Here is a 27,985-nt window from a genome sequence, read left to right as displayed (position 1 = left end):
TTTAAGACTATAAGTTTACAAGTGATCTTTGAACTGTCAGCAGGCCTTTTACATTATGGCCTAATGGTATTCACCAGATTTTCTCTGCTTGATTGTACTTTAAAATGTGCTGGGAAATTTATAGTATAGTACGGAATAAACCTCTGCATTTTTCATGGTTTTCTACTGCTTCTGTCTCTTAATTTCACCACTGAATCCAAAATTCTTGGTCACGTAACTTCGCTTTGAAACAGTTAAATAACAATAACATTGCATACATTTGTAAGATATAGAGAGAGCTATTTGTTTCCCCCAACAGAATCTCCAGTTCCAAATTCTCAGCAAATTTTTGACATGTTATCTGCACTTCAAGGATTCATGAAGTCATGGATTCTGGAACAGATGTCCAACCAATACCACAGTAATAAACTTTTCAAACTCCACATTCGCTGGGGTTAGGGCTGCAGGGCCCCTGGGAAAGTTGAAAAAACATAAATTAAAAGAAAAACTATTATTTTTATCTCAGAGTACCTCTCTAGCAATCTCTAGGTCCTCCAGTGCAACTCTGTGGTCAATTTTTAGCAGAACTTGACCATATAACCAAGCTGGAGGACCTAAAAATGCCTAAAGAAGTGTCTTCTCTAAGAATTTCTAGGTCTTCCAGCACAACTCTATGGTCAACCTCCAGCAGAGGTTAACAACAGAGTTGGCCTGGAGGACTTAGAGAGAACATATTAATCAAATCCATGAATAATCAATTCCACAAAAACTGCAAATGTGGAGGGCCAGTTGTACTATTTTAAGTGCCTGTCTGCCAATACCTATACAACTCTTTTACCACACTGCATTTAGTAACTTGTTTTCAAAGAAGCAGTTGTGTTAGTCCACTGCAGTAAAAAAAAAAAAAAAAAAGGAGACAATTATCCACTATTCTCACAAATTCTCTTTAACTGTCAGATTCATGGAACTCTTAGATGTGGCTTTGATTAAACAATTAAAAATAAAAATTGCCATTATGATATCAATCATCAGTCCATGCCAACATTACCCCAAATTCTCCAAACACATAACTATGAACTCCAGGGTAAGAAGAAATTGCAAGCTAGAATGAAGCTAGCCAAAAAAATAAAGGAATTTAAGATTAAAATGAATAATGTCTCTTAACTAACTTGAAAATTAAGACCTGCCTAAGGAAATCATGCTGGGTAGAAATGGTATAACATAACTCACACAGTTAGCATTAAACTAGGCCAAATGGATAACAGGGAAGATTTTTTTTTTTTAATGAATCATAGTTCAGTACATCCCAACAGCTCAGGACATACAACTGCTTAAAAATTCTTCTTTAATATGCACATTTAGCAGGTAAAAAGCAAGACAAAATCCTACTGGGAAGCATTGAGAATTTATTCATACGGTTGTTTGTGGGATGATCTATTTTACATTGTTAATTTAAGTTCACCTTTTACTCATTCTGTTAAAGGATACTGCAAACTATTTCGAGCAATACAAAAGAATAAAGTATCACATTGCCAACCATCCCAGACATAATATATCAATCCAGTTAAAGTAATCATAAGAGACCTCCCAGAGATATTTGGGAATAAAGATTTTCCATTTTGCTTAATGAAGCCAGTATCCAGCTTCATGGAGTCAAGGGAATCAGGAATTCTTCCTTTATCAGCATGGAATGATTTCCACAATGGAAAGTATCCTCCTTTTATATTCTCTCTTCTTCTTTCTCCTCCACTTTATACTGTCTCATTTTATTTGTTTGTTTAGGCATTTATAACTCCCAATAGCTGGAATTCTCAACATGGTGTATAGTACAACACAATGTCATGGTATCCTCCAATTACAAATGTAACTTGCAAAACCCTCCTTAAAATTCAGCTAACTGCACCAACTAATGAGGTTCATCAGCATTAGCGAGTAGGATGCTGAAGGATGAAGTGTCCAGGCTCTCTTACCATCAAGCTGCAGAGTGCTGAGGAGTTGCTCCTTGCACTGCAGCTTACTGGTGGGAAGCTGGACATATCAATCCTTCAATGCTCTACTTTACTAACTATAGAACTCCATCCCTTATGTTGCTGGATGGATTTTCAAATGGGTTTCAGGGGCATTTACAAGTGTGGCAATGGTACCATGCTCGTAAATGTGAATAGTAAACATTTACAGGATTTCACTTACAATATCATACCTAACAGAATGCCAGCCTATGAATGCAAAACAGTAAACAATGGGGGGGAAAGTCATTAAAAATAAGATAAAATAAGCAACATGGGGGAAAAATAATACACCACAAAGAACCAGCAACTAAAGAAAGCACTGTGGATATCTTTAGAGACAGTTCTTTTAAAATGCCCAGAGAACAGGGAAGTCTTTACTGTTGCTGAAAAGATAATAACCAATGAACACCACTACTGAAAAGGCCATTCATCTTGACTCATTAGGCAAGAACACCTTGAGAAGGGCTTTAGACAATAACCTTTGCTTCAAAGTGGATAGATATGGGAATTAACTTTTCTTTAGGTAACCTGACTCCAAGTCATAGATAGCTTTAAAGAGTCCAACCATCCTTTTTAAATGAACCCAGAAATGGATGGGCAACTGCAGATGACAGATTCCTGGCATACCATGGTATAATCATCCTGTCCCAGTTACCAGTGTAGGTAAGCTTTTTGGGACCAACTGAACATCCAGCACATTTTCAAAGGGAGAAATCATACAAAAGCATAAAGTATAAAGGCTATTTCTGTAATGGCAAAGTAGGTAGTTTGTGTATCACTCTGAACAATAAAAGACAGTCCAAACCATCCAGGGTATCCCCTTTGTTTCTAGTAACTATGATGGATTCAAAAATATTTCCAAACTACAAACCTAATCACCAAGGGAAAGTACAGTTGTATCCAGAACATCGTAAACATCAGTTGATCAAACACATGAACCGCCTACAATCAGTATCTGTTTTGTTTCTATTTAGTCTGTGTGCATTCTATTTCAATCCTATGCCCATCCTTAACAAGTTTGGCAAGAGCAATACACAAGGGGTTTATTTTTTGGCATTCACAAAATGAAGAAGTTGTAAATTGCATGCAATCTTTGTAGCTTTAGTGTCTGGTTGTAAAAGGCTGAAAAAACCAACACTCAGCTTCTAAGGCAGGGGTGAGCAAAGTATAGCTGCTCGTGGCTGCTTATAGCTCTCCAAACACCCAATGCCCCTTGCACCACAATTTAAAAAGAAAAATGAAGTAAGAAAGTCCTGTGCATCCCTCAAGGGGCTGGGGGCATTTTTTTACATTTTGAACCCTTGGGACAGCATTAAGCCTGGGAGGACTCCCGTCCAGTTGAAAGTAACTTCTCGTCACTTTCTGTTTCCAATGAAGTCCACTCCTAGGCCTAAAACAGGTTGGGAAAGGGTCAATAGACGGTGATATTATCCTCCCCACAGCTCCTACAGCATATGAGGAACCATTTCCAGTAAAGAATTTTTAAAAATTAAAAATTAAATACAGGTGCTACCCTAATCTAGAGGAGTAGAGCAGATCCACAGTTATTCTCTGATCATCTGGTTAAGTCTAATACATGGTGCAAGATGTCAAGAGAGGTGTAATCAGCTACAGTCTTTATTTATAAAGTTCTGCTTGGAATTTATGGTTTTAAAAAAGAGGTTAATTTGGCTCCAAAGGTCCTGTGAACAAGAACTCAACCCACAGTACACTCTTGCTAGGCGAATGGTAGGAAGAGGGGATTGCTGCTCATTTTTCCTTTTCCCTACTAATTTCTGTGGCCCCTAAAAACAAGAAGATTGAGACATCCTTTCTTGTAGTGTTAGAGGTGATGAGGAAGGGTAGCAGGGAGAAGCAGAAATCAGCAAAAGTCATCATCTCTCACTTCCTTTTGCAAGATCCTCTACTGTGTCTCAATTCCAAACATATAGGAATCTCATCCATGAGACACAGGGGCATCCTGTATCTAATCCATTGCATTTTATGAGCATTTTCTATGTCTACAGAAAAATCCTTTACAGCCTTTTTGAAAGACTATCATTTTTCCTTGCACTTCTTCAGTTAATGTAACCCTCTAGAGTTATTTAAAAGCCTCAAATGGATATAAGAATAAGCTAAGTGGAATTATTTGAATTGAGGAAGTGGGGCAATATTGCTAGTACTAAACATGCTGATTTAATTAGTAAATTTGACTTTAATTAGTAAATTTGAATTTAATTAGTGAAACTGACTACATCCGGTGTGGATTTTCACAATAAAAAAGTTTTTTTTCTAAAATCTGACATAAGCTATTATTAAGTCTAAAGGAAACAATTTCAGCTATTTAAAAAAAATTTTTAAGCTGAACTGTTTAAACAGCACATTCATGCCAGACAAAAAAAACCCAAACAAATTATGGACAATTTCATAGGCAGAAGCTCAGCCTTCACAGAAAACAGCACATCTTTTTTTCTTCAGGCTATATTTACACAGTAATTAATTTTCAAACAATGGCTCTCAACTGAAATTTTTTTGCAATTGCTTGTTTTTCCAGATAATTTTTTTTAAAAGTTGTCCAAAACTTTTCTGTGGTTTCACAGAACTAGATGAGAATGATGAATAAAGGTGATAAACTTTTAATTCATAAGAAGTTGCAATGGTACATACTAAACATATAATGTATGGTGCAAACTTACACTCACCTGTCTGCAGCAAACCTCCTCACACCTCCTTCGTAAGCAAAAGTTGTCAAACCTTTTCACACTGATCAGACCCATTCAGGTAGTACCCTACAAAACACAAGAAAATAATAATCTCAGTATACATTGAAAAGTCTCCATAAAATAACCATATATGCTGCCAGTCCACAGAAGAACATTATATATGTTCCCAATGCATATCTACAGCATGCCTCCCAAACAAACTCTAAGAATATTACACTTTTTATGGCTAAAAGATGCCATACTCCTTCTCAGAGGCATTCAGAAAGCTATTATTATAGGTGAGGAGAGAATCAGTGAAGCACAAAATGGAAACTAGCCTAATTAATTTGTGCCAATGAGGGTCACATTTGAGCAAGTACTGTAAAAATAAAAGCAGTTCTGTGACAATGGATTTCTGGCACGCACAGATTTGCCTGGCATATTGAACAATGGTTCCAATGTTGCAATAGGAACATCCTCACAGTTTCTAGCCTGGAGGAGCTTGAGCTTGCTATGTCCTCAATGTACAGTTCATCCATTGCTCTTTCAGAAAATACTGAGTGGAATCTCAACACTGTTCTTATCTGTATTGCTCACACTCACTCATCCAGCTGATAGACCAGCTATGCCAATGATACCTATGATTGAAAGAAGAGCCAACTGCAATTCCTCATTAAGTCCCAATACAAGCTCTTACTTCTGTAATGCAATTAAACTCTCTTGAAAAGTAAGCTGAAGCCGACCACACTGATAACGCTATGATGTCTTCTTCAAAATATACAGGACTTGCAAAGTATTAATACATGGATCTAGTACAGAATCTGGAAATGACATCCCTGTACTAACTCTACAGTCCTAAAAACACAACCCCCAAACCAATTACTTGCTAACATTACTCATTTGTTCAGTTTTAAAGACCCAAATTGCAAAAAGATTCCCTGAGAAGCTCTTGCATGATTAAACCACACCTTCATGAGTAGGACATCAATTCAAGTAAGAATGTTCATTATCTAGGTTTGTATCAATAGGAATGCAAGTCAAGCTCTCCATTTCTTATATTTATTGTCACTATGGAAAACCAGACTCAGAATTAACATTAAGAATTCCTGACAGTCTTTTCAGTAGCTCTTTCTGAGACATATGCTGAAGGGCCAAAGGTCTTATATTTTCAGGGGCTCATCTAATTAAAGCACACATTTTTGATAGTGTGAAGAAAACATTTGAGAAAGGTCAACATTTCCTTCCTACAATTTTTTGCCTAGTACAACACAATTTGAGCCTCTAATTGAAATATGCAAGTGACTGTGCACTTTTAAGTGACATTTGAGAATCACCTGGTGGCTGAAGGTAAAATAATAGTTTCTGAGTTTGAGACAGTGATATCTACTGCAGGGCAATATTCCCCTTAGGCAAAAACAGTGAAAAGCCATTGTTTAATCATTTCCAGGTTTTACAAACAGTTATGTTCTGGAAGCTGTTACAATGCAGATTACAACATACAAATTATCAGTTCAGTGAGAAACATAATATGAGATTATTTAGAGTATCGATTACCGCTTGTCCAATCACTGGGAATGATCTCTTTTACAGAAATGGATTCAAGCACTTGATGCTTTTCTGGGGGCAGGTCAAGCATTGTAAAATTCCCAAAATTCTTACTAACAATTATTATTATTATTAACCTTTATTTATAAAGCGCTATAAATTTACACAGCTCTGTACATGCTCTCTGTTGCAGAAGAAAATTTTGGAAGAAGGAAGAGCCCTCCCTCCAATCCATCTGCCTTGGTTCAGGCCTCAGAGGGAGAGAAGAACCACTGGACCTCATCCCCTTTCCCTCCACCATTCCCTTTTCCTTTTGTTTCATGTCTTTTAAATTGTAAGCCTGAGGGCAGGGAACTGTCTGATTAAAAACAGTAATTGTAAGCCGCCCTGAGAGCCATTAGGGCTGAAGGGCGGGATATAAATGCCAAAATAAAATAAAATAAAATAAAATAAATTTTAGTTAGATGGTTCCCAGCCCGTAGGCTTACAATCTAAAAAGACACGACACAAAAGGAGAAGGGAGAGGTGGTGGGGAAGGGGATCAGGTCCAGCAGTTCTTCTCTACCTCCGAGGCCTGGACCAAGGCAGATGAAATGGAGGAAGGGCTTGGGTTCTTAATGGATGGTCAAAAGGAGAAAGGAACGACAGTAGGGAAGGGGGAAAGTGGTGAAGGGTCTGGAAACCAAGCCCTATGAGGAACACCTTAGGGAGCTGGGTATGTTTAGCCTGGAGAAAAGAAGGTTGAGCGGTGATATGATAGCCCTGTTTAAATATTTGAAGGGATGTCATATTGAGGAGGGAGCAAGCTTGTTTTCTGCTGCTCCAGAGAACAGGACCCAGAACAATGGATGCAAGCTGCAGGAAAAGAGATTCCACCTCAACATTAGGAAGAACTTCCTGACAGTAAGGGCTGTTCGACAGTGGAACACACTTCCTTGGAGTGCAGTAGAGTCTCCCTCCTTGGAGGTCTTCAAACGGACGCTGGATGGCCATCTGTCGGGGATGCTTTGATCTGGATTTCCTGCATGGCAGGGGGTTGGACTGGATGGCCCTTGCGGTCTCTTCCAGCTCTATGATTCTATGCTCTCTCACATAGGCCTCTCTCCCCCTCAAGATAGTGGTCGGAAGGATGGCTCTTCTTCTTTCAGGCAAGGCCTGTTGTTGCTGGCCTGCCTCTCTCCCCCTCAAGATGGTGGTCAGAAGGAGGGCTCTTTGTCTTTCAGGTGAGACCTGTTGTTGCTGGCCTGCCTCTCTCCCCCTCAAGATGGTGGTCGGAAGGAGGGCTCTTTGTCTTTCAGGTGAGGCCTGTTGTTGCTGGCCTGCCTCTCTCCCCCTCAAGATGGTGGTCGGAAGGAGGGCACAGTGGTGTGATGGGATCCCTCTTCAGCCTGGCCTTGCAGTCCTAACCCTAGGGCTCCTATCACTCACCTTATCCTTTTACCCTCAAGATCGCTCTCTGGATCTGGTACTGTAGCCTCAAGGTGATCCCTATTATGGAGAAATGGTTGCGTTGATCAGTGGGTCGTTTATCAATCCTTAAATGGATCAGTCAAACTTAGTTGTAGAAAATAAGATTTATTATATAACAAAATAAGTTAAACAAGAAATCCCTGAACTCTTCCTTCATTCCAAGCCCCCAAAACTGTATTCAGATCTTAACTCTGTCTCTAACAACCCTAACTCTGGCCTGTTACAGACAGTCCAAAATAAAGCTGCTTCGAGTCACTTTGGAGGTATGGTATTTCAATGATGCATGCGTCCTAAGAGTCCAAAAGCCACACCAAAACCACGCTCTGGTCCTAAGGACTGGAGTGCAGCTTTAGTGTGGCTTTTGGACTCTTAGGACTCATGCATCATTGAAATACCATACCTCCAAAGTGACTCGAAGCAGCTTTATTTTGGACTGTCTGTAACAGGCCTCTATTCCATCCTTTTTTCCTATCTGACTCCTGTCTCCACCTTTAGCAGACAAATGTCTAATTTGTACACTTTCTCCACATAGCCACCCCTCACAGCACTCTCTGAATTATGATTGGCTGATTCTAATCAGATTTGCCTAGCTTCTTTCTTCATATATGGGTTATGGTCCTGGTTTCTTCCCCCGTGAGCAAGAGCCATCACTTCTTTAACCAGCTTCAAAACGGAGTTGAAGACCATCCTGTTCAGAGAAGCCTTCCCAGGCATTGCATAATTGTCGCTTACTATTTGATGTTCTTTTGGTGCCTGTTTTATTGAATCATTTCCTATATTGCTATGTATTTTATATGTATTATCCTACTAGAAAGGCCCCTTCCCCACCACCACTCCCTTTGTGTCGTGTCTTTTTAGATTGTAAGCCTGAGGGCAGGGAATCAACTGTCCAATTAAAAAGATTGTATGTACAGCGCTGTGTAAATTTACAGCGCTTTATAAATAAAGGTTAATAATAATAATAATAATAATAATAATAATAATAATAATAAACTATAGTTAAAACTAACTGCACTTTCTTGATCAGACAAATCATGCTAAGTTTTAAAATGGAAACAGCTACATCAGATGAAGAGAAAAGAAGGAAAATTTATAAGTTCACCACAACAGTATTAGAGACATCCTGCCTTTTAACTGCATGTATATCAGGGGGAAACTGGTGGTGTTCATATGGTAAAGACAAAGGGAATTGGATATTATCTGTGTATTAGCTTCAGGGAAGCCTCATTTATTGCAACTGAAATGGACTTCAACAGTTAATTGGTCTATATGGGTGAGGAATGGGATACTTGCATTTGCATTATGAATCCACAGCTAACCTTCAATTATACAGTGCGCCCTTTTTTTACGCGGGGGGATCCGTTCCGGACTCCCATGCATAAAAAAAAGCGTAATAATAATAAATAATAAGTGTACCATGATTTATGATTAGGAGCGGGTTGGAAAGGATGCTTGGGAGCAATTGTGTTGATGGCCTTGGCAAGATATTAACCAAATCTTTGACAGAATCACCGGCATTACCAACCAAGGAACCCTCTAAGGCTTTCTGGAATCCAATTGGTTCCATCAACCTTCGAGGGCAGACTATTCTAATGGGTCCTCCACCCCCAACGGGGCAGAGTGTGGCTCTTAGTTCAGCCTTGACCAGGAAATGATCTGTCCATGACAGTGCGGTGGTACTAGTTACCTCCGCCCACGGATATTCCTGCTCCGTACTGAAGACCACCTCAAGGTTATGACCTGCGCAATGCATTGGCCTGGAAACCAACTGGGATAGGCCCATGCCTCTCATGGAATCCATGAACTCCCGAGCCGCACCTGTTAGACTGGTCTCGAGTGGGATGTTGAAGTCACCCAGAATTATAAGTCTGGGCGACTCCAACAACAACTCCGAGACCAGCTGTATCAGCTCGGATAGGGAGTCTGTTAGACAACGGGGTGGACGGTATACTAACAAAATCCCTATACTATCCTTGGTTTTCAGGCTGAGGTACACTCAAAGTGGTCAGTTTTCCGGATAGGTATCCTGGTCAAGGTGAGATTATCTCTGTGGACCAGAGCCACTCTGCCCCTTCACCCACTTTCCCTTACCTGCTCACTAACAGAGTACCCAGCTGGGAGGGCTTGATTCCAACTGATGGCACTATCATCCCCCAGCTAGGTCTCTGTAAAACAGGCCAGGTCGGCTTCCTCATCCACAAGGAGGTCATGGATAATGTGGGTCTTATTCTTTACCGACCTGGCATTGCAAGGTTCTGTGGCATGGTTGGTAAGCTCCCCAATCTATTCTGGGTAACAGAGTGAGCTGAAGGTGGGATCGCTTTCAGACATCGATCCTGCCTTTCTTTGTAACAAAGCCTCACTCTGTTGTCACCATATCTTCTTTTGCCCCACACAACCTCAATTCTTGCTCCCAGTTTAGTCACAGCCAACTCATCCCCCTCACATCCCATTGATCTTATTGTTTTCTGATCCCAATGTACTTAAGGAGGATGAACTACCAAATAAGTTCAGGTCTTCCTCCTTCCCATTCCAGGTCAGCTATCTGTAAGTTTATGTCCCAACTAACTCTTCCTATCAGCTGGGGTGCAGTGGTGTTACTGCTGCTGCTGTGCTGCACCCCAGAACCTCGCTGCCTAGGCCTGCCTCGAGAGGGACCGCACCACCTCTGACTGCTGCCCTGTCTCTGCTGCCTTCTTTGCCCCAGGTGGAGTTGGGGAGAGGGAGAAAGCTACTTCTGGCTTGGCTTGCTGGTCTTCCTGAAGGCTGGGAGAGTGGCTTTTGAAGCTTACCACTCCTGCCACGCCCTCTTGCTGCTGCCTGGCCTCTGCTGCCTTCTTTGCCCCAGGTGGAATTGGGGAGAGGGAGAAAGCTGCTTCTGGCTTGAAAATAATGGGGCTCGTGTATGTGGTGGTGGTGCGCACGTGCCACAGGCACACACCCCATTAATCTAAATGGGAAGTGCCGCCTCTTGCGCGCTGCGTATGCTAAAAGCCGTGTATAGTGCGTCCACGTATGACGCGGGTGCACTGTATAATCTAATCAAATAAAAAGCCAATTAGAGAGGTGGGATATAAATTAGTATTATTATTATTAAAACAATTCTAATTAAAAGAGAGTGCCAGTGTGAGCCTTTATTAATATGGATTGGCCCAGAAACTCACAACTGGGAATGGGACAGGGGCCTCAATCAGACAGCCCAAAAGGGCCGTCGTTGAGCTGCTCTAGGGGCAGGACATACACATGACATACACCCCTGGATATTTATTTATTTATTTATTTATTTATTCAGAGTGTTTATACCCCGCTCTTCAGCCAAAAGGCTATCTGAGCGACTTACAATTTTTAAATTAGACATTTCCCTGCCTTCAGGCTTACAATCTAAAAAGACAAGACACAAAAGGAAAAGGGAATGGCAATGGGGAAGGGATCAGGTCCAGCAGTTCTTCTCTCCCTCTGATGTCTGGACCATGGCAGATGGAATGGAGGGAGGGCCTGCCCATCTCTCCCTCTGGATGATGGTAGGTAGAGGGAAGGCCTTCTTTTTCAGGCAAAGTCTGATGGAGTTGTCCTGCCCATCTCTCCCTCTGGATGATGGTGGATAGAGGGAGGGCCTTTTCTTTTTCAGGCTAGGCCTGGAGTTGTCCTGCCCATTTCTCCCTCTGGATGATGGTGGATAGAGGGAGGGCCTTCTTCTTTTTCAGACAAGGCCTGAAAAATTGTGCAAAGGCTGCGTGGAGGCCATACAGGTGCTGCCTAACACAGTCCAAACCTGGCTGCAAAAGGAGCAGTGTCTTACTTCCCCTCTTTGCAACCTGTTTGGGACTGCAGCAGTGAGCACACTCGGGACCACAGCATCTGGGTACCATGGTCTCGTGGAGATCAGGGCAGGAGCAGCCTCTGGCTGCTCCTTCTGCTTTGCCCCAAAAAGAGAATACACTGGATTTTGTGACCAACTCCTAATTACTTAATCCTTAATTACCTAATTCTTTTTTCCTATAAAGTTATACTTGTCTTTTAAGTGATACCTTCATTAAAAAAAATCTTTTTATTTAATATGAGTAAATGCAAACTTCCTGGGGTGGAACTACAGGATAGAATGCAATTAGCTAACATGGCATTTTAACTAAACATACAGTTTTGTATTTCCATTCCGTTACAGTATTTGACTTTTTTATTGAATATGAAATACCATCACAGAGTCAAGGTGAAGAGCATAAAATTATCACAAATTATTCCACGTGTATATCTACAAAGCTAAGAAAATAAGTACATGGTCCTAAAACTAAAGGTGACTAAGTTCAAGAAGCACTATTCTCTCCTTGAAATAAGCAATTTCACCACCTTAGCTATTTTACCTAAAGCTACAAACAACATGAAAGTTCTGCATGCTTTAATTTACTGGTTATTACTAGCTATAGCCACTATTTAATTACATCCTAGGTCAGACAACATTCCATTTGAAATAAGAGTGCAGACTGTAGGCTCTAGAGAGAATGTATTTGCTTCCCAGTGTTCAAGACATCTATTCTTAATTGACAGTTCTAAGAATAAGTAACATAGCATGAGAATCCATAGCAAAAACGTTAAGATGCAAAGAACTCTGTGAAGCTAACCAGCAGCTGGAAATCAATAACAACTTCATAATTTGACAAAGGAGATTAAATGATGCTGTGCAAATTACTATCAGCATTTCTCTGGCAAATTCAATGAGGTGATAAAGGCAGGATATTATGCTGACAGATGCTGAATGTTTTACATTAAAATTTTGGCACACCAAATATGGCCTTCAAATTCTGTTATAACAGTGTATTTTAATAGATTAGCAAGAAACCATTTTTCAAGAGTTTTGAGAAGGGAAAATAAGAAAAGATAAATGGGTCTTAGCAAAAGATATAAATATATAAAGCGGGCCCTTGGTATCCACTGCGGTTTAGTATTCCAAGACCCCACCATGGATAAGAAGATTCTTGAATGCTCACGTCCCATTCAATAAAATGGAATAGTCATAGAATCATAGGATAATAGAGTTGGAAGAGACCACAAGGGCCATCCAGTCCAACCCCCTGCCATGCAAGAACTCTCAGTCAAAGCATCCTTGACAGATGGCCATCCAGCCTCTGTTTAAAGACCTCCAAGGAAGGAGACTCCACTACACTCTGAGGGAGTGTGTTCCACTGTCGAACAGCCCTTAATTTCAGGAAGTTCCTCCTAATGTTCAGGTGGAATCTCTTTTCTTGGAGCTTATATCCACTGCTCTGGGTCCTAATCTCTGGAGCAGCAGAAAACAAGCTAGCTCCCCCCTCAATATGACATCCCTTCAAATATTTAAACAAGGCTATCATATCACCTCTTAACCTTCTCTTCTCCAGGCTAAACATCCCCAGCTCACTAAGTAATTTCTCATAGGGCATGGTTTCCAGGCCCTTCACTATTTTAGTCGTGCTCTTTGGACACGCTCAACATCCTTTTTAAATTGTGGTGCCCAGAACAGGACACAATATTCCAGGTGGGACCTGACCAGAACAGAATAGAGTGGCACCATTACTTCCCTTGATCTAGACACTATACTTCTATTGATTCAGCCTAAAATAACAATGGCCTTGTTAGCTGACATATAGCACTGTTGTCTCATGTTCAACTTGTGGTCTACTTGGACTCCCAGATCCCTTTCACATGTAGTCTCGTTCATCCAGGTGTCACCCATCCTATATTTATGCATTTCATTTTTCCGTCCAAAGTTCAGTACCTTACATTTCTCTGTGTTGGAATTCATTTTGTTAGCTTTGGCCCACATTTCTAATCTATTAAAGTCAATTTGAATTTTGATCCTGTCGTCTGGGGTATTAGCTACTCCTCCTAGTTTGGTGTCATCCACTAATTTCATAAGTATGCCCCTAATTCTGTCATCCAAGGCATTGATAAAGATGTTGAATAGCACTGGGCCCAGGACAGAGCCCTGTGGGACCCCACTGGTGACTTCTCTCCAGGATGAAAAGGAGCCATTGCTGAGCACCCTTTGGGTTCAGCCAGTCAACCAATTACAAATCCATGTAACGGTTACTTTGTCTAGCCCACATTTCACTAGCTTGTTTGCAAGAATGTCATGGGGATCTCTGTCAAAGGCCATACTGAAATCAAGATTTGCTACATCCACAGCATGCCCGTCATCTACCAAGCTGGTAATTTTATCAAAAAAAAAAAAAAAAAAAAAAAAAGAGAGAGAGAGAGAGAGAGAGAGAGAGAGAGAGAGAGAGAGATTAGATTTGTCTGGCATGACTTGTTTCTCTGAAACCCATGTTGACACTTTGTGATTATGGAATTGCCTTCTAGATGTTCACAGACTCTCTGTTTAATGATCTGCTTTAGAATCTTTCCAGGTATTAATGTCAGACTAACTGGACGATAAATTGTTGGGATCTTCTCCCCCCCCCCTTTTTTTTTTTTTGAAGATGGGGACAACATTTGTCCTCCAGTCTGCTGGGACTTCTGTTCTCCAGGAGTTCTCAAAGATTATTGCCAATGGCTCCGATATTACATTTGCCAGTTCTTTTAATAAATACCCTTGGATGTAGTTCATCTGGTCCTGGACACTAATATTCATTTAGATTAACCAGGTATTCCTGTACTATCTCTTTACTTATTCTGTGCTGAAATTCCCCTATTCTGTCCTCTGCTCCATTACCCTCAGATTGAGCACCCTTTGCCTTTTCTGAGAAGACTGAGGCAAAGAAGGTGTTGAGTAATTCTGCCTTTTCTCTGTCCTCTTTTACCATTTTGCCATCTTCTCCACTCAGTGGCCCTACCATTTCCTTCTTCTTCCTTTTGTAATGTTCCTTATATAAAAGGGTAATTTCAAGGTTGGTTTTTTTGGAATTGATACATCTTTTTAAAATGTTTTAAAGCCGTGGATGCTTGAGTGCGTAGATAAGAAATCTGTGGATATGGAGGGCCAACTGTATTAGCTCTATGTCCATTTTTTCTTAGAACCAATACACCTATATTAACACACCTGTTGGTTCTAAATGATTAAGTAATAACCTATCCTGGTCTCTCCTCTTAAGATCAACCTAATAGTAAACATGAAAGATGAGTACTGAAGAAATCTAAGTTGAAAAGAAAAAAAGATGTAAATAACTGGAAAGCAGAAGTAATGGGGTTGTCACTCCAACACAGTTTGATCAGGCATCTTATAGTTTCTGTAAGCCTCCTGCTTGCTATATCATTTAAAAAAAAGTTTGATTTATTTTTACCTGAAACAAAACAAAACAGTAACAAAAAGACCAAACATACACTAACGTTTACTGCCTAAAAAGAGGAATACAAAGGCATACAGACTCCAATGAATATTAGAAGAATACAGCCTCTCTTATCCAGAATTCCAAATATTGAAATACTTCAAAAAACAAAAAGGTTTTCATGAGTGGGTGAGATAGTGATACCTTTGTTTTGTGTTGGTTCAATGTACACAGTGAATACAATTTTTTTTTTAAAGTGTATAAAATTACCTTCAGGCTATATGTACAAGAAATACTGAGGGCCCTTGGTATCTGCTGGGGTTTGGTTCCCCCCCCCCCCCATCTCCATGGGTAACAAAATTGGTGGATGCACAAGTCCCATTAAATACAATGGCATGATGAAATGGGGTCCCTAATATAAAATGGCAAAACCAAGGTTTTCTTTTTAGAATTTATATGTATTTGAATATTTTCAAGCCATGGATGCTAGAATCTGTGGCTAAAGAACCCGTATATACAGAAGGCCAACTGTGGCGGGATACAAACCGCCGCTTTGCGGCGTTCCCCCGCCGGCGCCATTTGCTCCGCGAGGGAGCCGTAGCAGCTAAACCGCGCGGCTCCCGCGCGGAGCAAAAAAGCAGCTCCATTTCGGAGCTTCTTTTTGCGGCGCCTCTATGACGTCGCGAGGCGCCGCTGGCGCATTCGCGACGTCATAGGCGCCGTGACACGTCTGGACGCTATGCGTCCAGTACATAAAGATAGCAGCGCCCATGTGGAAGGGGCGCCACCATCTTGTACGTATTGTATACGTACTAGGGTTAGGGGGGTGCGGAAGCACCGCCCCTTCCTAACCCTAGTACGTATACAATACGTACTATATGGCGGTGTGTAACCCGCCTATATAAATTAATTTGTGTTTATGCTTGGGTCAAAGGTAGAAGGCAGAATTAAAAAGCCACATTCTAGATGGACAGATTCAGTCAAAGAAGCCACAGTCATGAATCTGCAAGACCAGAGCAGGGCTGTTGATGAAAGTGTCACCTGGAAGTCTTTCAATAATGGGATCACCATAAGTCAAAGTTGACTTGACAGCAATTAACAACAAATAGTTAAAGTGTAAGGGACCACCTTGTTTTTCTTTGAGAGCAATTGTTCTTTGTTTTGGTTTAAAATGTTCTACTTTCTCTGGTTGTGTGATCATTGAGGAAACTCAAGAGATTACAAATTTAAAATCTCAATGTAGGTTTCTTATAGGGCCTTCATGCCTAGTTAATCGTTTTTTCCCAATATTGCCAATTTGGAAGGAAAAGCATTTCAGATTCCATTGTAGGAAACCTTTACTAATCTGGGGCTGGAGGTGTGTCAACCTGTTTTGGATGGGATTACACTCCCCCTGAAAGGCTGTGTTCACAGTCTGGGAGTGCTTCTGGATTCGTCCTTCCAAATATCTGTACAGACAGATGCAATGGTCAGGAGTGCTTGTTATCAGCTTTGGTTAATATGCCAACTGCTCCCCTTCCTATAATTGGAGGACGTAAAGATGGTAGTGCACATGCTAGTAACTCAAGGCTGGACTTCTGTGCTCTACACTGAGCTTCTTTGTACCAAGTGCAGAAACTCCAGCTGGTTCAGAATATGGCAGCTAGATTGATTACGGGTTCATCCAGGAGTGATCACATCACACCGATTTTAAAATCACTCTACTGGCTACCAATTAGTGTCTGGGCAAAGTATAAAGTGTTGGTTATTACCTGTAAAGCCCTACATGGTTTGGGTCCAGATTACCTACAGGATTGCATTCTCCCATACAATCCGCTCTGTGCACTCAGGTCCTCCAGGACATGTTTGCTCCAACTGGCCAGGACTAGACTGGAAATAGTTTCCCAAAGGACCTTTTCGTCCGCTGCCCCTAGGCTGTGGAATGACCTACTGGAAGAGATACGACACGTGAAAACGCTGACAGCGTTTAAAACAACATTAAAGACACATCTCTTACAGCAGGCCTACCCAGTCAATTTTAAATCATTAATTTTAACTGGTATATTTTAAAGAATGTATTATATGAGTGCATTTTAATGGTGCGAGCCAGTGTTGTGTAGTAGTTTGAGTGTTGGACTATGACTCTGGAGACCAGGGCTCAAATCCCAGCTTAGCCAAGGAAACTCACTGTGTGACCTTGGGCCAGTCGCACTCTCTCAGTCTCAGTGGATGGCAATGACAACCCCCCTCTGAAGAAACTATTAAAGAAAACCCCAGGTATGGTGATAGGTTCACCATAAGTCAGAAATGACTTGAAGGCACACAACAACAACAACAACAACATTTTAATGGTTTTATAGTACTATATTTTAACTGTTGTTTTATGTGTTTTTGTTTTAATTGTGTTTTATATTTTAATATGTTATACCTCGCCTCAAACCATAAGGAGAAGTAGGAAAGAAATAAAAACAACAACAACAACAACAAAGGCTGGTATGTTGCTCTCAAAACTGGATATTGGGTTGTTCTCCCACTCCAAACTCTCCTTCTTTATCAGTTAACAGAGTATTCACTAGATGGGAACAACTTTTTTGTTGTATAAAAAAGCTCTTCACAGTGCTACTGACATAGCATCAATTAAGGAACTCCATAAAATTTAACTTATTCTTTGTCCCCTTACCCTTAGGATCCCCTAGCAGCCTGCTGCAGCATTCCCATTAGTTATGCCTCTGCCATTTGCCAGTTACAGAAATAAGTGCATTTCTTTTTATTTTCTACTACTGACCCACCCAGAAGCAAGGGCAGAATAGCATTCTAGACATCTCTTCATGCAGGATGCTGCATAAACAGCAGCAAGACTGTTTATAAACAGCACAGTCTCGATTTTTAACAATTTCATTTTGAGCCATCTTATCTCTAAAAAAGATAGAGCAAAAATAGAAGGGGTCCAGAGACAGGTGACAAAAGTGATTACAAGCCTGGAGAGGCTTACACATGGTGGGAGATTTAAAAGATTAAGGCTCTTCATCTTAAGGAAGGAGGTGAAAGGGGGTAGGTTTACCAGAGATATCAAAACAATGAGGGATGATTGCACAGGTCAGGCTTTCCCTTCTTCTCCCTCTCAAACACACAGAAAAGAAAATAAGAAAGAAACAAAAGATTAATTTCCTCCCCTTACTAACTCCGAGAACAAGAATGGGATGTGTCACAAGGAACAGTAGCCTGACACCCAAATGTGAAGTCCTGACTGCTGTATCACAATGATCACACACCTCCTAGCATTTTCAGTAACCTGATGGTGAGGCTCTATTAACGCCTAGAAACCAATGGTATTTCACAAGTTTTTTTATCTGCTGGACAATTTAGTTTCACTTGTGGGGCAGAAAGACATAATTTACTATGCATACTGACATGATTTATACATTGCAGCCATTTTGTTCCAGGTATTGAGGAGGTATAAATAGAGTATTCTAATCCTTCTTGAAGATAAGAATACTGCTCACAGGAACAGGAAAACTGAACCTGAACCTTCTTTATTTTACTGTTCAAGACTCTGAAACATTTTCACACATTATGGTGCCAGGTTTGGACTTACTACAATGGCCCAAAGTACAGGCCAAAAAGAGCAGCCAGAGGTCGCTCCAGCTTTGATGGGCCTTGGACCATGGCAACCGGATAGCCTGCTCCTGAAGGGGACCACCGTCGTAAACCCAAACAGGTCACCAGTAGGAGCGAGTTTAATCTGCTCATTTTGACAGCAGCTTCAGGCTGCCTTAGTCTGTCTCAAGAGTTGCTTCCGGCCACTTTGGGAGCATGCGTCATATAAATGGCACGTCTCCAAAGCAGCTGGAAGCCACTTTATTTAGCATGTCTATTCCAGGCCCAAGTCAAGCATCACGTTATTCTACTGAATGTGGCTATAGGAAATGCACGCTTGTCAAATTCACATTTTTATGTGTACATTAAGAATACCTTATATGTAAAAGGTTAGAATGTATAATATCTGATGTGGACCTTACAGTGCAAGGACAAGTCCTTGAACAGCCCTTTCAAAAAGAGTGTTCAAATTAGGATGGATAGCTGCCAGGAAGGGCAAACCCACAATGCTGAGTGTCCTGAACCTCAGACAGCTTCCACATTCCACAGCTTTTAAAAACAGTAGCTAAAAGGATGCAACAAAAGATAAATGGGAGAAGGCAATTCTAGAGATATCCAAGAGGATCCCTCTTACATAGTAGTGTTTTCTTTTCTTTTCACTTCATCTATTATCCTTTACTTTCATCAGATCCAATCTTCAGTAAGTTCCTTTCTATGGATAAGTTTTTGATTCCTGAATTTACTAGATGTTGACTGTTCAAGCTGTATTATTAATAAAGTTGAAGTCTCACTTATATGAAACTATGGACTAAATATCAGTGAGGTGGCTGGAGAGATGTACAATCTCACTAGATGAGGACATACACAGTCCTCTAAAGTAATTGATTCATTCAGTCACTTGTATAAAAGTATTTGTGTACTACCTTGGATTTCAGGATAGACTACAACATTTTTTAAAGCCACAGTGGTGGTGAGAGAACAAGACCACATTGGACAGACACACACACCACCCATCCCTACAATTTTAACTCCTGATCTAAGACAGTACAGCATAACAAAATGTAAAGCACAAAACATGGTTTAACAGCAAAAGTGCCTGACCTTTTAAGCAGCCTCATCACCCAAGATGATCACCTTCAAATACCTCAAGGATAGAATTGCAGAGCTCCTAACTGTAGAGTTGGAAGGGAATTCAAGGGCCATCTTCTCCAACTCCCTACTATGGAGGAATCTACAGCTAAAGCACTCCCAAAAGAGAGCCATTCAACCTCTGTTTAAAGATCACCAAAGAAAGAGGCTTGTATCTGTTTACCATATTTTAAATGGGTTTTAACTGTTTGTTTGTTTGTTAATCGTCTTCTTTTTTATAACTTTTGTTAACTATATACTGCTTTAGTGATGTTTTAACCTATATTTTAAGTTGATTTGGTCTCCATTTTGGGGAAAATAATGAGATAGTAATTAAACAGACAAACAAAGGCCTGTTACAGACTGCCAAAATAAAGCTGCTTCGGGTCTCTTTGGAGGTATGCTATTTAAATGATGCATGGGTCCTAAGAATCCGGAAGCTGCACCAAAGCTGCACTCCAGTGCTTAGGAATGGAGTGTGGCTTTGGCGCGACCTCCGGACTCTTAGGATCCATGCATCATTTAAACAGCATACCGCCAAAGAGACCCGAAGCAGCTTTATTTTGGCAGTCTGTAACAGACCAAAATTATCCTAAACTACAAGTCCAAGAACGGATGGGGAAACTAGAGCCAAAGGGATGCATATAGGCCCCAGAGGCTTTCCCTTAGAATGTTTGGCATGTGTGTGTGTATGTGATGTATACCAGTAAATTGTCACCAGGGATTGCAGTAATTGCAGGACCATTGCATTAATATCCCATGCAAGCAAAGTAAAGCTTAAAATTCTACAGCAATGACTTTACTTTATGCATGGAGCAAAAAATGCCAAATGTCAAAGAGCAGGGTTTAAGTACTGAACAAGTAGATAAATAATAAAAAATAATAATAATGCAAGCATACGTTGGATAATGGAGCACACCAAATAATTTCGAAAGAAAACCAGCCTGCACTTTATAGATTATAACAAAGCCTTTGATTGTGTTGTTCATGAAAACCTACAGATCACTCTAAAGAAATGGATGTGCCACAATATCCAATTGTCCTGATGCACAAGCTGTGGTGGACAAGAGGCTACTGTGAGGACAGAATCCGGAGAAACAGAATGGTTTCCAATTGGCAAGGAGGTCAAGCAAGGCTGTATTTTGTCTCCATGTTTGAGTGGCATGCCGAAAATATAATATGCAAAGCAGGATCAGACTTTGGGGAAAGAGGCATGCAAATTGGGGAAAGGGACATCAACAATTTAAGATATGCAGATGATACCATACTACTAGCAGAAAATAGCAGACTTGGAACAATTACGGTAAAAGTCAAGGAAGAAAATGCAAAGGCAGGTTTACAGTTAACTCCCCCCCACAGATAACAAATTCTATGGACCCTCAAGTCCCTCCATCTTCAATGGAGCCATGACATGTGCATGACCACACTAGTGCAGCTGCGTGCGTGCACCGCCATTGGAGAGAATGGTGCAGGGGCATCCATGGATGCTCCTATCTGTGGATGGCAAACCCAGGGAAGAGACAAGCCAACTGTATAACAACTGTTGTTAAGTGCTCTTAAGTTGACCTTAATTCATGGCAACTCATTGGATGAGACATCTCCAAGCCCCCCTGCCCTCTACTGCTCTGTTTAGGTCCTGTAAATTCATACCCATGATTTTTCTGACTGAGTCTATCCATCTAGCATGTAGGCTTCCTCTCTTTCTACTTCCCTCCACCTTTCCTAGCATTACTGTCTTTTCTAATACACAATGTAATAAATAATAAATAAATGTTTTATTTGTATACCGCCCTTCCGTAGGATCAGGGCGGTTCACAACATTTAAAAATACATAAGAAATTCCAATAAAACAATTTTAAAATTACAAAACAGTACAAGGATAAAACAACAACAAATGCCCCCGGGTTAGCCAACCATTGCCTGTGCGGCCTTTACGGCGGGGGGGCCTATGAGGACTTAGTACAACAGCCTACTGTATTTTCCGGCGTATAAGATGACCGGGCGTATAAGACGGCCCCCAACTTTTAAGATGAAAATATAGACTTTAGCATATACTCACCGTATAAGCTCGCACCGGCTTCTAAGGGGCTTCCAAAGGCCCCTTAGAAGCCGGCGCAGGGCTGCCGGCTTCCCAGGCCTCCGGAGGCCCAATAGTGCATGCGCCTGCTTCTAACGAGCCTCCGAAGGTCCCTTATAAGCCGGCGCAGGGCTACCGGCTTCCCAGGCGCTCTAGGGCCGCCAGCTTCTCAACCCGGCCTACAAGACGACCCCCGACTTTTGACCCAATTTTATTGGGTCAAAATGTCATCTTGTATGCCGGGAAATACGGTAAATTTTATCATCTTTGATTCCAGGGAGATTTTGGGCTTGATCTGTTCAAGGACTCATTTGTTTGTCTTTTTGGCTGTCCGCGGAATCCTTAGCATTCTTCTCCAGCACAACAACTCAAATGAATTAATTTTCTTTGTATCTATTTTCCTCACTGTCCAGCTCTCACATTTATACATGGTGATGATGACCCCCACTTTAGTGTTCAGTTGCATATTTTTGCACATTAGGACCTTATCGAGTTCATTTACAGCTGCCCTTCCCAATCCTAGCCTTCTTCTAACTTCTTGACTGCAGCCTCCATTCCGCTCACCGTTTGATCCAAGGTATGGGAACTCTTTGACTATTTCAATTTTCTCTTTGTCTAGGATGAATTCTTGTAGATCTTCCATGTTCATTATTTTGGATTTTTTAATGTTCAGCATTAATGCAACCATGACACTTTCCTCCTTACCTACTTCAGTACTTCTTCAGTTGTTTGTTTGTTTGTTTGTCCTCTGGGTATCTTAGGTTGTTAAGGTTCCTTCCTCCTACTTTTAGTGGAGGATTATAGCGTTTCTTCAGGATGTTCAAACCATAAGATAGAGATGGGTCATTTTGGATATCATCAGCTACCTTTTGTATTGCTGGGGGGTGCAAGAAGTGTGAATAACCTAGGAAGCAGAGTACCCCAAAAATGCGCTGGGAGCACATAGCAGAGCCAGCATTGCTGCATGCCATACTACCTCCTTAGTAGGCTGGAAGAAGTCAAAAGAGGGACTTTCTCTGAAGATGCCAGCCACAGATGCTGGTGAAACGTCAGAAATAAACTCTGCTAGAACATGGCCACATAGCCCGAAAAACCCACAAAAAACTATGGATGCCGGCCATGAAAGCCTTTGATCCTTGTAATTTTTCATTTGTTTTAGAAACATTACCAATAAACAATGGCATTTGCCTTCACAAACAGATCTCTGATTTTGATAATGATAGGACAGCATAGCAAATATAGCTACACATTAAATATGTTCTACCTGGAAGGATCAGGAACTTTTTTCCATTGTACTCGCATTTATTTTGTTTAAGAGAAATTAAAAATGTAGATTTCAGTAAAACACAGTGAATTAAGTCCTGCTGTTTGCTGGGCTGCAACCACATTAACCCAGACTTGAGATGAACATGTTTGTATTTTCAATTTAAAGCAAGACAAACAAGTTCTTGAAAAATAAAAAAGGCCTGGAGGCACAGTCTAATAATATCTAAAAGAAAGTATATACCTGGACACTTCTACCATCAATCACTTTCTGATCCTTCCTAGCTATCAAAAATATTACTCGATTTTGAAGCTTTTATCCCAAACAAATCTGGATCATCTTTTACAGGACAGGCAGTCCAAACACTTAAGAAAATAATCAGCCTCCCTCAGGTTGCCAGTGGCATTCCCACCACCCCTTCCACATAAATGATTCAATCATATGCAGGAAACAAGGAACTTTAAGGTTAATGGTCAAATGTACTAATGACTACATGTACAGTGTGCCTGTGTTTTATGTGGACGCAGCATATGCGGATTTCAGCATATGCTGAAAGCCGCGCTGGAAAAAGCCCCTCACACGCCTCAGAATAAATAATGGTGCGTGAGCCTGTGGCGGTGCTCTGTGGGCATGAGCCCCATTACTTCTAACGGGGCTCCAGCGCACAGATTTTGTCAGCAACTCATCTGAGCCATATAACCAATGCTGGCATATAGCAGAGTATAACTGGCAAATTCAGAAACGTGGTTCACAGCCCTCAGTAGAGATAACAGCAACTGGATATCTTCCAGGAACTGAAGGAATGCAGGAATCTCTGGGGACTCTCAGCAACCAATGCCAGGCTTCAGCTGATTAACGACCAGACAAGACACGTCTCCCGAATTGCTATCTTTATTTACAGAGTGCTATCCAAATCACCAACGCTATAATACAGATCACACGAATACCAACTCCTACTACAACACACAAGAAATCACTGGAAGCTCCTGAGTTTATATAGCCTTCAGACCATGCAGTCTCCCAAACCCAGTCACTTCCTGTCCCACACTGTAAAGTGTCCTCCAGTGCAATCCAGACACATATTTCATCATCCAGGCTTAGTGCACGCAGGCACCAGAGTGTCCTTGAGCCTATGAGCATCAGCTGTGCTTGATCAGCTTTGTCCTTCCCAGTGCTGGATGCTCATGGTCAGACACACACACATCTAAGCATTTCCCAGTGTGCTGACCTTACGAAGAGGGATCCAGAATGGATCCCTGCATAAGGGGAGGGCCTACTGTACTAATGTGCTAAGTACCACAGTATCCACTTCCTTTACATTCCATTTTAATTAGCAACACAGATGTCAAGGTTTAGCCAAGGCAATTCACCAGCAATTCAAGTGACTACCTTTGGTAAATGAAAAAGGAGACCTGGATGGAGGGACAGGTAGGCTAGTAGGATGACAGAGGCAACACTTTGGTGGGACAGAGGGCAGAAAGGCCTAGATCGGAGATGGAGAATCCTTTTCAATGAAGGAAAAACCAATTCAGAACCACAGCCAATTATTTGATGAGGGGAACCAGAGCCAAAAATTGTGTAATCTACAGCACTGTACACATCTATACAAGTGGTTCTCAAATATTGGTCATTCCGGATTTCAACTCCCAGAATCTCTGACTATTGCCATACTATCTGGGACTTCTGAGTGCTGAAGTCCAAAACATATGAAGGACTAGATACTGAAAACCACTACTCTATGTCAGCTTACAGTATGCCCTATGCCTTCTTTACCTCTGTCTCACACACTCACAACAATGCAATACAAATTATTCTCAGCAGCGACAGCAGAAGTGGGTCCACAATATTCAAAAAGCAGAGTGATGCTGAAGACAGATTAAATTAGGCCAAAGGCTCCATGCATGTCTTGAATGATTTACTTCAGATGGTGGGAAATCAGGTAGGATAGATCAGCACCCACAATCATGAGGAGGACAAGCTAATGACGTGAAGAGATAAGTGCCACGTTAAAATAAGATGTAGAAAGATACTACACTATTGTTGTAGGAGCTGGTGGTGTGTTTTCCCTACAAATCAGGAAACCCTGGGGGGTAAGTTAATTTTTCCCCTCCGCCTGCTGTCAGCCTCAGAAATACTGCTGGACACAAGAGCAATAGTTAACTATATCAATGGGGGTGGGGAGTGGGGGGGGTGCTCCCATCTTTTTATTTTATGCTGTTTTAATCATGTATACAACATTTTAAAAGTGGCAATCATTTCAAGTAAGTTTAGAAAATACAGAAGTACAATCAGCAAGTACTGCGATTCTTACAGCTAGGTGGCTATCTCTTGTTAAGAGAAACTAAAATATGATTAACTAGATACACAATCAACAACAGGTCTCTGTGACACCAAGAATAATAAAGGTGTTTGCAGTCCTGTATTGCATGGCAATATGTATTGCATAAGCACCTTTGTGTCAAGGCAGTCAAGTCTGGGTCTTAAATATGAAAGCTAACAGAATGAGACATTTCAAAATAATTACTTGATCTTTCTTGAAGCTTGTTCATGATGTATACCAGAGATGAGGTGACTGCAAGCTTGTGGAATCAACTTACTCCTCCTGCATCTTTTGCTAACCAATGACACAAAATACTAGGGAGGGACTCTGGGAGATCAAGGTTTGAATATACCTAGTCTATTCAGGTCATTTTGAATTTTGATCCTGTCCTCTGGTGTATTAGCTACTCCTCCTAATTTGGTGTCATCTGCAAATTTGATAAGTATGCCCCCAATTCTGTCATCCAAGTCGTTGATAAAGATGTTGAATAGCATTTGGCCCAGGACAGAACCCTGTAGGACCCCACTGGTCACTCCATGGAAACCTCCAAGGTGACTTTTGGCAAGCTACACTCTCTGATCCTCTTGCCAATCTTGCCAAGAAAACCCCACAATAAGATCACTTTAGAATCACCATAAGTTGGAAACAACTTGAAGGCACACAAGCACAGCAAAATGAACAATACTAGTTAAGATAAAACAGTCAATTATCTTCCACAGTTAATGAGCCACAGAATGTCCGACCTACAATACGTAAATCTGTATCTGAGAAACTACGGATCTAAAAGTCCTAAAACTGTCTAGCAGCTCAGTATCAAGACCGGGAAAGGTGACTATTTTACAGGTGATTAATACTATTGCTGGGACAGAAGCCAGCCACAACAAAAAAATTCTTTAAAGATTTTACTTGCATTTTTACTTGCTGTTCTTAAACTATCATCCAGTGATCTACAAATAGATTACAAAATACCTTCTGCCATGACTTACAATAGGAAGCCTAATGTCTCATGGTTTATATATGACTTTGGAACTATTGTAATATGAACATTTCCACATAAAAATCAATTATTTTCCATACATGGACACAACTGTACAGGTTGGTTATATTTTAGGCTTCAATCAAGACCCTCCATCTCCTTCTGACAATAGGCAGGAAATTAGCATTACAAAGGTAAGAAGACTGTGTTAACACCAATTACTACCACTGTTCCATCTTGTATACATTTGAATTTTGCATAAAAATGTCAGACCTGATGTACATTGCCTGATTGCATAGCTTTTTGGCCCCATTGTGTACAATTTTTTCTCCATCAATTGAAGATAACATTTTATGTATCTGACAAAGTGAGACCTAATTGCAAAGCTTATGTCACAATAAATCAGTTAGATAAGGCAAGCATTTTATACCTATATAGCAATTCAAGACACTTTTGTCTGGAATTTGAATTGCCAGGTTTGACATGTATACAGCAACATGTATAGAGCAAAAACAGCCAAGAGTACATAATATGCTCTTCAAGGTAGCTATAAAGCCAGTCTGATGCAATGGTTAGAGCAAGTAGTCCCCACTTTTTGGAGAGCATAAATGGAATTTTGAGAAAGTGTCATGGCTGTCAAAACAGTTGAATTAGAGGAGGTGGGGGAGAACTACTGAGCCCCTTGCAAGAAAAAAAGGGATGTAAAATGCATAAGTTTTCAATGAACTATACTACGGGGTATTTTGTTTAGCTTTCTCAATAGTATCATGGAGCCTCTAATCCTCATCATCTCAGCTATGTAAGCAATTAGTCTCTTGTTTGTGAAGAACCAGTGCTGACCATCTGGGACTGTTTAGAAACTGAAGAAATGGTATTAAAATAACAACATTCCAGTATACTAGCAGTACATTTATGGTACCTTGCACATTCCACTTCACATTTAACAGATCTCTTTCCATGCAACATGTCTGCCAATTCTCAAAATTGGTTTATAAATCACCCACTCTTCTTGTATAAGCAGCTGCTAAGTCTTGAGTGCCAGCTTCACTGAAAATTATAAAAACTTCTTGCTAAATTAGAGGCCAATAACACTTGCTTCTTGTTCCTGAGAACTAGTTTGTGCAAAGAGGCTTATAAGAACAATTTGATTTTTGTTACATTTATTTTCACATTTCTGTGGTAAACATTGCTCATTACTTAAAGGATATGGTAATTTTTAAGTGGTGTAGACAACAAAAAAGCAAAATGAATCATTCAGAAAATTTAAAGCCTATAATTAAGAGAGCTCAATTCCTTTAATATTTTGCCACCAACCCCAAAACAGATTATTTTCTAGACAAGAGGAACAGTTTTAACAAAAGCATGAAATGCATTCACCAAATATAAGTTTTGAATGTTCAACTTGATAACGTGTGAACACGTTTGGCAAGTTTGTGACATTGCTCTCTCCTTAATATCTATCTGCCCTTTTTTTAAAAAAAAAAAATCTCCCAGAAATAGAGACCTTCACAGTTAAACTGACTGGAAAATGCACATTTGTGTAAATAATGCCATAAAAATAAAACTGGCCAGAAGGATAACACACACAGCCTACAGCATACTTTACCCTTGTTTTCCTCAGTAACAAATAGGAAACAACACATGTTTAACATAACACTTCAGGAGCCATTGCTGCTCTCAGGAATAAACATGGGACATGCTGATAGGCAAATATGCACTGAG

The 27,985-nt window shown here is 40.7% G+C and overlaps 1 protein-coding gene across 13 annotated transcripts in view; it reads right to left on the bottom strand.

Annotated features, from left to right (window-relative positions):
• PTPRF (protein tyrosine phosphatase receptor type F) overlaps positions 1 to 27,985 on the bottom strand; it is a 686,838-nt gene that overhangs the window by 572,261 nt on the left and 86,592 nt on the right. For 11 of the 13 annotated variants that reach the window (XM_089514947.1, XM_089514950.1, XM_089514953.1 and 8 more), the window contains exon 2: positions 4,670 to 4,756. The gene's annotated coding sequence lies outside the window, so the exon portion shown is untranslated. Of the gene's footprint in view, positions 1 to 4,663; positions 4,757 to 27,985 lie in introns of all 13 variants that reach the window. The other 2 variants (XM_089514948.1, XM_089514949.1) reach the window with 1 other exon arrangement.

This window comes from Sceloporus occidentalis, unplaced genomic scaffold (assembly GCF_023333645.1).
Source record: "Sceloporus occidentalis isolate IW3139 unplaced genomic scaffold, rSceOcc1.0.p SCAF_3, whole genome shotgun sequence".
Lineage (NCBI taxonomy): Eukaryota > Metazoa > Chordata > Lepidosauria > Squamata > Phrynosomatidae > Sceloporus > Sceloporus occidentalis.
This window is presented reverse-complemented; position numbering and strand designations above follow the sequence as displayed.